Genomic DNA, 12,893 nt, shown 5'->3' on the forward strand with positions numbered 1-12,893 from the left:
AAGATTAAGAGAAAGCAAAAGATTTGTTTTCAATTATATTTTGGGATATATTATAAGGGATAAGCGATATATCAGATAGTTGATAAGCTATTTCAAGTTCTTATCGTATCTTCTTATTATACCAGAGCAGCAATAAAATCTTAGATTAATATTCAGCTAGATATTAAACTGACCTTAGATTAGGAATAGAGGAACGATTCTATTTTAATTATATATCGGGAAATATAATGAGAAATAACCGATATATCAGATAGTTGATAAGATATTTCATGTTCTTATTGTATTTTCTTTTCATACTTGGGCAGCAATAAAACCTTAGATAAATATTCAGCCAGATATTACACTGAACTTAAGATTAAGAGAAAGCAAAAGATTCGTTTTCAATTATATTTTGGGATATATTATAAGGGATAAGCGATATATCAGATAGTTGATAAGCTATTTCAAGTTCTTATCGTATCTTCTTATTTTACCAAAGCAGCAATAAAATCTTAGATTAATATTCAGCTAGATATTAAACTAACCTTTAGATTAGGAATAGGGGAACAATTCTATTTTAATTATATATCGGGAAATATAATAAGAAATAACCGATATATCAAATAGTTGATAAGATATTTCATGTTCTTATTGCATTTTCTTATCATACTTGAGCAGCAATAAAACATTAGATAAATATTCAGCCAGATATTACACTGAACTTAAGATTAAGAGAAAGCAAAAGATTCGTTTTCAATTATATTTTGGGATATATTATAAGGGATAAGCGATATATCAGATAGTTGATAAGCTATTTCAAGTTCTTATCGTATCTTCTTATTATACCAGAGCAGCAATAAAATCTTAGATTAATATTCAGCTAGATATTAAACTAACCTTTAGATTAGGAATAGGGGAACGATTCTATTTTAATTATATATCGGGAAATATAATAAGAAATAACCGATATATCAGATAGTTGATAAGATATTTCATGTTCTTATTGCATTTTCTTATCATACTTGAGCAGCAATAAAACCTTAGATAAATATTCAGCCAGATATTACACTGACCTTTAGATTAGGAATAAGCGAAAGATTCGATTTCAATTATATTACGTAGAAATAAGGTTCTTTTCTCTAAGAAACATGATAAAATATAATGCATAAAATTTTCGCTCTTTCCTAAACTAATATTCATACTCTGCATCCGTATCTAAAGCTCAATTTTTATGTTTAATCAATCTTCCTTTGTTTAGAACGTATTGAAAAATTTCGTTTCATTGAAAAATATCGTCAACAATAAAACTTTTCTTCGGAGATAATAAAATTTGTATTCATGAATTCAAGAAATAAATTCCCACTACCTTTAGAAAATAAAATAGAAAGAACGACGCTTTTCTGTGGAAAATTTACTTTAAGCTTTGAATGTATTTTTTGTTAAAAGCGCTTAATAGAGCGATCGTCATATTCCCTAGCATATCTTTTTTTTGTTTTGAAAGATCAGAACGCATGAATAAGGCAAAAATTATAATGTCATTGTCTATTTAGTAAAATTTCCATCGAAACTAATGCTGGACAAACTTTTAAAAACTGAATGCAAACACTATTGTTGCATTTCATGTAAAATATATTTTCAAAACAGAATTGAATTATTTTAAAAGCTGAAAATTATTTAACTTTCTTCTATAGTTACAATCCTTATAAATCAAACAAAGATTTCACGTTAGTTTATAAAAAAAAACACAAAAAATGAGGTAACATAGGTGTTTTATTTTTAGGAGTTTTATTTCAGAGATAAAATGTTTCTTGCCCTTGGCATCGAAAAAATGCATAACGTGGTAAAAACTCAGTTCAATTTCATTTAACTAGGAGGCTTCGCCCCCCTGCTCGTTGGAGCTCGCCAACTCCCGGAACTGCTTTCGCAGTTCATTTCGGATTGCTTCACAATCCGATGCTCGCTTTGCTCGCTCATTGGATACGTTCTTAACATCTAGCTTTTGTATACTTTTTTGAACACTGAAGAAACTTTTCACTGTAGAAAATTCTAAACCTGTACATTTCAGTATTAATTTGAAATTGCAAACAGTTCACATATTTTTCTTAATCACACTATTCCTTTTAAAGTCTTTCCCACCAGAGGGATAAAGCCATGTGTTGTAAAACAACATGAAATAGTAGTCTGCCACTGAACGCCGGATGTAAAGCATCGGCTTCGATGAAGATTATTTTGTATTTTTAATTCTCTGAAGGGCGCCACCCTAATAATATGGAATTTGTAAAATAAATGTATATATTTTTGATTGTTGATGAAGCCCATCATTTTGTGTTTTCATCAGTGTTCAGAAGCAGAGCAGCTATAAGTTTTTTATTTAATCACAAAAATATTAAATGTATAAAAAACAAAGAAAATGAGTATAGAAAAAGCTTAAATTATAATATAGTATTTGTCAGTTAAAATAAAACTTTTTGCTTAAGTCATTGTTAACAATTCAAATTTCTCCGAGGCAATTCTAAATCTTAATTTTGTTCCAAATGTCAGTATTCAGACACACAACAGAAGTTTAATATGAAGTTGTAAAATGCAAATATATATATGCATATATAAATATACATAGAAAAATAAAAAAGTATCATAGTAATTATATCTTATACTATAATACGAGGAATGGTTTCCAAGTCCAAAATCGCCCCAGAATTAATAAACTCCGGTAAACTTGGGGGTCTGGGGTTTTTGGCCACGAGGAATCGATTGGCGCCGGTTTTGAAGCGCTACGGTCGAGCAGTTCGGAGTTACAGATAGGATATTTTCAAACTTTATTAGTTCGCCATAATGGCTATAGATACTTTTCTCCACTCTTATAAATGTATGCTAATGCGAACCTTACAATTGAAATATTAATTTTCGACAACTTAAACCAATAATATACGAAGGAATTAATAATTTAATTGTAAGGTTCGCATTAGTTTACATTTATCAAAGTGGAGAAAAGTTTAACTTTTGTGTTAAAATCACCGTCAACAAAGTCCGACATTTCACCATTCATCAGATTTCAAGCTACATTTTCAACATGCAGAACGCACCTCTACATGAAATTCTTGAAGGAGCCGGAATTTTGGAACGACAAGCGATCAACTCAATTCTACCCGCAAATGGACAACTAGAAGATACCGTCATTGTCAGAATGCTTCTCCATTACGCCGAACAAGCTTACCCGACCGTCAAAGTTGCCGTACTTCACCCTGAATTTGTCGCACGCTTCTACGTTACAACAGCGGATGGCGCTTATGAAGGAATGTCTCTTCTCAACGATATCAGCGACCAGAACAAGGAGTCCAACTATCTATACGGCGTTCAACAAGGATTCGACGTGCTACTCATTCCCATTCACAAGAGAGCTCAAATGGATAGAGGCGAGCACTGGATGCTAGGAATTTACGAAGCAAGCTATGGAGAACGTCAACTATTAGTCTGCGATCCAGTCGACAACCCGCTGCCCATCGATGCTGTTTTGAGAAAAATACTGCGACACGTTTTGAATACCGTTGTTACGAATGAAAAGCTGAAAGGATGCATCGTGAAACCTCGCAACGCTTACAACCACCAAGATGACGCGTCTTCCTGCGGAGTTTACATCGTCTTTTATGCTCGACAATACCTCTCTCATCGACGCCTTTTCCTGGACAAGAATTTTCAAGAAGCGGATGAACGGAAGCAAATTTACGAATTCGTTGTGAACAGTGTCTTTAATTGTATAATTTTTTTGTTATCAATTACATTTTATTTCCTATGACTTTTCAAACTTTATACCTTTGTATAGAATAGTTCCCTTTCCAAACTCTGTTTAGATAGTTTACAATGGTGTGCACTTTAACCGGTTATCTTTTCACCAATGGTTTCACAAATTTTCTTATGGCATGTATTGTTTTGATAAATCACAATTGAAAATTTAAATCTTCGAGTTAGCTGCGATACCTGTTTTCTCCGAGCGGAGCTCGGTCACCCGCTGATAAGTAAAAATTAAGGTAGTATTGTCAAGTTGAGACAAAATATTTTAAGTTTTGATGTCAACAATACAATTCAATTTTTCACAAAAACGATTGTTTCCATTCTTAAATTCAATGTCAACAATTCAAATTTTTCTGAGGCAACTCTTGAACTCCAAATATTATTTTTTTTATGTACACATTTCTAAATGTCAGTGTTCAACCACAAAACAACTTAAAGTCCTCAAATTTAGCATGAAGTTGTAAAATGTAATAAAGAGGGTCATAGCAATAATGTAAGTAGTTATAAAACGGCATTTAACTCATAACTAATAATATAACAAAACGCGGAATAGTAAAGCGCTCTACTCAAAATAAAATAGCAATAGCATAACACTTCTCATTTCTGCTAATGAAAAGGAACTATTTCAGAATTCTAAACCAACCAACCGTTTTTATCTCGGCGACAATCGGAAATGTGGCACACCCATATTCGGTTAGAATTCGGTGAGAATCGAAGACAAATACTATTGTGTTTATGTAATGAGTTCACAACTTCTTTTTTATGTGGATAAATACGAAAAAAAGTTCAGAGATTTGTACAAAACGCCTACAATTAAAAACAAAACGCTTACAATTAAAAGTGAAAACTGTTGCCAACGCGAGAAAAGAAATATCATCGGTTTTATTGATACATACGAACGTATTAGCGCTTTATATAATATAGATTATTATCTCATTCATTTATCAATAGTAACTACTACTATTAGTTGCATTTCAAATTATTAATATTTAAATTAAAATATTCGTCGTAGTCAATATCAATAGATAATTTAAAATAATATACGCTAATAAGTTGCTTATACTATTTTAATAAAACTTAGAAATATATTAGGAACCGCTTTTCTGCACTTTTAATCACCTGTGGCAGCCCTGTAGTTTGTACCATAATATATTAACAATACGAATTACCATATGTATCTGAAATCAACGGGCGGGGCTTTTTCAAAGCTTAAGTAAGTATATCAAAGATGTGTCTAATTCGTGTAACCATATGTATTTAGTCTGCAAAAAAAATGGAACACCTTTGATAACTTTTGATCTAATGACCTGATTTTAATGTATCAGTTCTCAGTGCCTGATCATAATGTTCTCAGTGCCTGATGATAATCTTAATGTTCTCAGTGCCTGATCACAAATTTTCTAATTAATCAGAACAGACGATATTTAAAGTTACGGAATCAGACACGAAAATTTATGTAAATTTAATTACCCTTAACATGCCTTTTTTCCAATGGATTTAAATTTTTGACCCTCAAAATGTAGCGAGTTGCTGCAATCTGGAAAATATGGTCAGTTTAGTTCGGCCAGGAGAGTGGTCGAAATTTTGTCAATATATTTTTTGTGTGCATATTTTGTAAATATATTTTTTTGTGTATTTTGTCATATCTCTAGAACATATTAAGAGAAACGAAACTTTTTTGCAAATAATTATAAAATTCGTTTATCCAAAGATAGTTTTATGCAAAATATAATTTTAAATAATAAATTAATTAATTTTTAATAATTTATTGAATAAAATTCTGAAACAATTTGAAGCATAAGGAATAAAAGCTTTGACGTCTTTTTAAAGAATGAAATTTTATGTGACAAATAGCGATTTTTTGAACAAAATTGGTCGAATAGTTCTCGAGAAATTAAATTTTAAGTATGCCTTTTTTTTAAAAATATAATAATTCAAAAACTATTCGAGCAATTGAGCTCAAATTTTGTGTTCCTTAAAATTATGTTAAATTTTGTGTATCTTACAATTCAATTAATCTCACAAAAATAAATTTCAATATCGTGAGATAAAATTTTTTGATTCTCTTAAAATGGATGATATGGGATATACGGGAAAAGTAAAATTAACATGAAGCAATTCAAACTTTCAACCACCCTCCAAATTGTTAAGAATATATTTTCAAGATTGCAACTACCTCCCCCCCCCCTATGTTAAAGGGTCTGAAATCCGCAAGGGCCATTCAGGAAAAATACGTTTTTGTGTCTGATTAGGTAATTTAATATTTCAGAAATTTCAAGCGTTTTTATGTATACAGTCTACAATAGTATTACATTACTATTTTTAACTTGTACTATTTTTTACTTGTACTGGTATTTAATTTGTACTTGTACAAGCTTAATGCAACTATTCAGATAAATAGATAAATAAGGTGTAGTTCCTTTGTGTACTTTTTAATAGTGAATCCAATGAATTTAAATTCAAGTCAATAGATAGACTATTTATTTAAAATACTATAGACTATTAAATAAATAGTTAATGGACTATTTATTTAAAAGAAACGTATGCAAAAACAGACAAATACTTTTGAAATGAAAGTAAAAAATTGTTGGTTGCGTATAAAATGTACAAAAATAGTATTATTTATGCATCGAAAATGTCGGCAGCCTCTCTATACCTCGGAAAAAACGTTTCATCTCAAATTTCGTCTCATCTCCATTGATGCATTAAAATTTAAAGTTTAGAGAACAGTGAATTCAGACATACCTGTTCTAATCCATGAATATTTTCCATACATGCATTTCAATAGTTCGAAAAAAATTTAGAGTTTGAAACTTCATGGTTCGCTCTTGGTTTAACTGAACCATCTTTTCTATAATCTTAATATTTTAAAATACTATTGATGGTGAAAGATGATTTGCCGTAAATGGAAGTATTCTTTTTAAGCTGACTTGCTCTATTGACTTGTGCCTTGTTTCATTATAGTCAAAATAAATTCATAGGAAACAATACTTCATTCGTTCAGACGCAATTTTAGATGCTTAGCTTGCTTAGATTCTAAAAGTTGCTTAGCTTTCTTGCTTGGTGAGATATTAGATGTGTAATTAAGTACAACCTCTGCTACTTCTGAAATATTAGTCTGATTGGTTCATGTTTCGTGTATTTCAATTCAGAGCTGAAAATACATGACAAATATTACTTTGCTTGCTTTGATATTAGATTTATAAGTACAAGTCGATCATTGTAATTTTGCACACCGAAAAAAAATAAAAATAAAAATTAGTGTATCTTAACGCCAAAAATGACAACAACTACTTTACACCAAAAATAGTGTTTCATTTAGTGTAGACTAAAAATAGTGTTTGTTTTCTAGTTCTTAGTGTAGTGAAACACTAAGAATACTCTTTACACTACTTTGTGTAAGGTAGCCATTTTCGACATTCAGTAACACTAAAATGACAGAAAAATAAAATACAAATAAAACTCAGTAAAATTACTTTGATGAAAAAGTATAAAGTAGTAGTTATTTTCTTAGGATACTAATGTAAAAAATTTTTAACATGGAATTAGTTATGCATATCAAAAATGCGTGTAGCAAAGAGAAGATATTAAAACAAATTCGAATTAGGCTTAGCAGAAAAGAAGCAGACATAAATTATGCATTATAAAATTAATACAGTTCGCGGAAATTTAAAAATTAAAACATGCATTACTTCATTAGACCTAAGATATTAAGAAAAATTTGAATTAGGCTTAACAAAATAGAAGTGGACATAAAATATGTATTTTAAACTTAATACAGTTCACAGAAATTTAAAAATTAAGTTATAAATTACCTCATTAGACCTATGAAAAAATGCAGAATTAAAAAAAGTCAAAAGCAAGGTTTACAGTAATTGTAAATTAAAGCTATAGAAAGAGAAAGAAAGAAACAATTATTATCAACTAATGTTTCTATTTAAAAAAGGATTAATTAGTCAACCTTTCTATGCCAACCAAATACAACGTTTGTCGTAAGGTTGCCTGCTGTCTGGGTTGGGTTTTGGTGTAAAGGAATGCACCTTTGGTGCGAAGTAGTTGCATCCATATTTGGTGTTCAAATAGATTTAAAAAAGTTTACAATGTATCTACTGTAGGTTTAATAACACTGGGGATCAAGTTTGTTTTTGTTTTCATTTGCATGAGATTTTTGAACGTATTATAGATATTTTTGCTTCACTGATTTCAAATCTGCTATCGGTTTCTCTTTACAAGCTACAGCTTTGCAATTCAATAACATATTCGTAACTAAGATTCACTCGATTGAATACTAATTGACCCCTCTTCCCTGATACGTAGAAGGAAAAGGAGCTAATACTTTTCAGTTTATGATGTGATGCGTTGAGGTCATATGTTTTCTTACTTTTTTTGTTTTAAGACACACTTAAAGCAAAAACAGGTACACATTATTTCAAAGAAGCATACAAATGCATTTGCCTGCGTGTAAACTATACGTTCTCAATTAACTTGTACATTTAGACAAAAAAATAAATTAAACTAAAAATATAAATGTATAGAAAAGCTGTCACTTTCCTAACAAAACTAATTTAAGATTCGAAATCATCACGCCCAAATATCAGGTACGATGAAGTACTTGTATAAAAACAGTAAAACGTTTACTCCCCAGACTTGTTAAAACAATAAAACGTTTGCTCCCGATAAAATTAATTTGAGATTTGAAATCATCACACCCAAATATTAGGTAAGATGAAGTACTTGTATAAAAACAGTAAAACGTTTGTTCCCCAGACTTGTTAAAACAATAAAACGTTTACTCCCGATAAAATTAATTTAAGATTTGAAATCACCACACCAAAATATTAGGTAAGATGAAGTACTTGTATAAAAACAGTAAAACGTTTGCTCCCCAGACTTGTTAAAACAATAAAACGTTTACTCCCGATAAAATTAATTTAAGATTTGAAATCACCACACCCAAATATTAGGTAAGATGAAGTACTTGTATAAAAACAGTAAAACGTTTGTTCCCCAGACTTGTTAAAACAATAAAACGTTTACTCCCGATAAAATTAATTTAAGATTTGAAATCACCACACCCAAATATTAGGTACGACAAAGTGCTTGTATAAAAGCAGTAAAACGTTTACTCCCCAGACTTGTTAAAACAGTAAAACGTTTGTTCCCGATAAAATTAATTTAAGATTTGATATCACCACACCCAAATATTAGGTAAGATGAAGTACTTGTATAAAAACAGTAAAACGTTTGTTCCCCAGACTTGTTAAAACAATAAAATTAATTTAAGATTTGAAATCACCACATCCAAATATTAGGTACGATAAAGTACTTGTATAAAAGCAGTAAAACGTTTGCTCCCCAGACTTGTTAAAACAATAAAACGTTTGTTCCCAACAAAACTAATTTAAGATTTGAAATCACCACACCCAAATATTAGGTGCGACGAAGTACTTGTATAAAAACAGTAAAACGTTTGCTCCCCAGACTTGTTAAAACAATAAAACGTTTACTCCCGATAAAATTAATTTAAGATTTGAAATCACCACACCCTAATTAGGTACAATGAAGTACTTTCACAAAAACAGTAAGACGTTTAGTCATCCAGCTTGTAAAAACAGTAAAACGTTTGTGCATATACATAAACACAATGAACATGCATACATATAAACATAAAAAACAGAAAGAAAAACACAAGAGGGCAAACATATAGCACAAACATTTGACATAAAAAGAAACACAGTAGACCTGTAGATTTTATTATAGTTTACGTTCTCAGTAACCACTATTACTGTAAAGTTGTTTCTTCCTTTTCTCTTTTTTTAAACATATCTTCAAAATTTAAACATTTTTAGTGAACACAAAGGAGACATGTTACGCCAATAAATATGGAAACTGCTCTCTAGATAACATTCTTGTTTATTTAAAAAGAAAATATAGAATGTATTTTCTCTTTGTATGCTTTCTTTATATCTAAGGCCATCTATTTTTTAAGAAGAATTCATAATAATGGAAAAATATTGCACAGTTGTGACTCGTATTTTAAACAGAAAAAGTGCGTTTCTTCAATATTTGAAGGCTAGTTTTTCCCCGAAATGTGTTAAAAAACTTAAAACTGTTCAAATGTGATATAATTTATGTTTTAAAAAAAGACATATTTTAGGAATTATATCTTTTTATCAAAGTTTTATTGTTTTGCAGATTTAAGTTATTTAAATGCAATATAATTTAAGATAAAATTTAAGATTGTTGGAAAGTTCTCGCTCTCTCTCTTTTTTTGATAAGTAAACTATTAGCAAAAAAATATAATAAGATGGATACAAATAATAAGGCTTAGCAGGAAGAGAGCTGGACTCCTGTTCGTGAGAACGGGGGTTCGAATCCAGCTGGCCGTGCAGTAAATGAGACTAATGGACATTAAATCTGTCGGGTCACAAAGTCCTTCATGTTCCTATATCAAATTATACCACTGGGTGTACTGAATTGGAGAATGATTGTTCCCTGGTTCTGGTCAAAATTACAATCTGTGGATGGAAGTATGAATGGGTCACAACCTATAAATTGGTGTGGCAGAAGTCGAATTTTTGACTCTAGATGGCTCCACTGGAAAACAAGAATAATCTCACCACTTGCTTTAATGACCTACGCCAACAAGAACATCATATTTACTATTATAGTGCAATAATAGTTTAGGGAATTTAAATATGAGATTTTAATACTAAAATAACGAAATTTAATTTAAGTTTAAAACTCTCATAGTTTTCATGTTCATTGTGAAATATAAAGTATAATTTTGATTCTTTTTTCTCTTTATTTTACAAAAATGAAGAACGTTTTTCTTTTCCTTTGTAGAATGTTTATCTTAGTTAAAACTAAAGTATTTTCATTATGTTTAATCCAATCATTTAACAATTTGTATGAACATATTTCGCTACTTTTTAAATTGAAAATACATAAAACGAAATTCTGGAAAGTTCAGTTAATTTTTTTCGCTATTTATCTTTTCAATTAATGAAATTTGAAATTAGCCAGAAGGCAGACACAGCAATTAAATTATGATATCCAAACTTGTCTGTATGTTCTTGCTGATCAGTTTTACTTCAGGTAGTTTTGTGAAACTGTCAGCAATTGTTCTAAAATTTATTGTGTTTTTAAAGAAAATAAGTAAAGAAACGCTCTTTCAATTAATATTATTTTTTTCTTCTCAAAGCAAACTAATATTATACTCGGTGAATACTGAAAACGCAATGTTCTGTGTGTACTGTGAATACTGAAGCCTGACTTTTGTTCTTTACCGTTTCAACAAAAAAATCAACATATTTCAAGTTATAAAAAACAATAACAGTTTCTTATAACTAAATTAATAAAAATGGCTCTTGCGTTTGATTTTTTTAGACAATTCAAACGAACTTTTTTATTGATAAAGATTACTAAACTTACGATTAAATTATTCTAAATTCTTTTTAATGAAGTTAAAATAGATAATGCAATACTTAGGAAATTGAACGCGCTTATGACCAATTAAAAGAGTCGTCCAAAAAAAGCCGGCAGCTACTAGCTTCATTTTTCATTGTATAACTAAAAGGTTATAAAGCTTCATTTTTCATTGTATTATCTTAAAGTCTTAAGCCTCTGGGTAACGCGAAATGAGTAACAACTCTGGCATCTTCTAAGGCGAAACGAATAAAGTTCAGCGCCTGCCATTCAAAAAAAAAAAAAAAAAAAAAGAACTTAAAGTTTTGAAATAAGTGCTACAGTATGTAGTTTTTATTCCAAGTGAATTTATTTTTGCAACAATTTTGTATCAATTATATACAATTTTTATCAAAATACATTTAAAAAAAATACATACAATTTTTTATCAAAATACGTTTTGCAAAATATATACCATTTTATAAAAATACATATACAAAAAAATTTATAATTTTTATCAAATTTATCTATTTTTGACCTACTATTTCATTTATTTATTGTTACACATGCATATGCAAGCTTTTGCGTTCATTACAAAACACTGCGAAGCACTTGTTAAGTTAAAGAACCGACAGTAGTACTTAGAACAAGACGTGCATATGTGTAAATTTTAAAATCTTCGTTTAACAACCGATCCAATTTTTTGGGTATACGACTACTAATGTTCAACTCCGCAGCCTTGCAATTTTGAACCCAATCCAGAAGACAAGATTACACCTGGATAAAGTGTTGGGTTAAATTTTCCTTCGGGCAGGACTTTTTGACGGAACTATCCACATTTGCGTCAGGGGTGAAAGCGAGACGGAAAAGAGGAAAGGCTGGTAGTAAAACCATTTCAGTTATAGCTAGTTTTGGGGAGGAGTTTACTTATTCTTTTTTTAAATTTTTCAACAATATCAACTTTATCTTGGAAAAGAAGCAGTTTTATATATATGCCAGAATTATAAAAGAAATCTTGATAGTTACAGATATTTCATTTTTTTTCGAAAGAAATGCTGGAATGAAATGTTTTACGTACCAAGTTTTTCTCTTTTCCGTCTTGCTATATAAAGGCTTTCACCCATGATTTGCGTTAATTGGAGAAGAAAACCGCACGGTTAGTCTGACGTAAGGGGACTATACCCGTGATCCGTTAACCATTAAGGGTATTTTGCGTCAGAACTGTGATCGGTGTGAGCTGAGGACGGTATTCATATCGTCTAGCCTTCGCTGTGATTCGAACCCAGTTCACCTCCTGGGAAGGCGAAAGCTGTATCCCCTGCGCAACTACTACTCCATACGTGTAAATTATTGATTTTTTTAAAGGGTGTGGTAGCCCAGTGATTAGAGAATCAGACTCCGGTCAGGATTGGTAGGGATTCAATCCTCGACTCCGCTAAGTACATGTGATATAGGTGCTCGTAAAATCTGCTGATTCGCCTTGTGGTCGGTAACTGAGCAGTACCATGGATGCAGGGATTTGGACATAATTTCCTTAATTTCAGGTCTATGTCTACATTGAGGAAGTGGCCTCTCGATTGCGTGGTGCTGCCACCTATCAGTGGGGTTTAGAGACACTACATACTTTCACCCTTGCGGTGCTTTCTTGACAAACGGAAGGCGCACCTTCCTGACTTATTTCACAAAAGTCCAATGAATGGTGAGTTCGGATTGTCCAA

This window comes from Parasteatoda tepidariorum, chromosome 5, assembly GCF_982258835.1.
Source record: "Parasteatoda tepidariorum strain Cologne lab strain chromosome 5, Ptep-v5.0, whole genome shotgun sequence".
Taxonomy (NCBI): domain Eukaryota; kingdom Metazoa; phylum Arthropoda; class Arachnida; order Araneae; family Theridiidae; genus Parasteatoda; species Parasteatoda tepidariorum.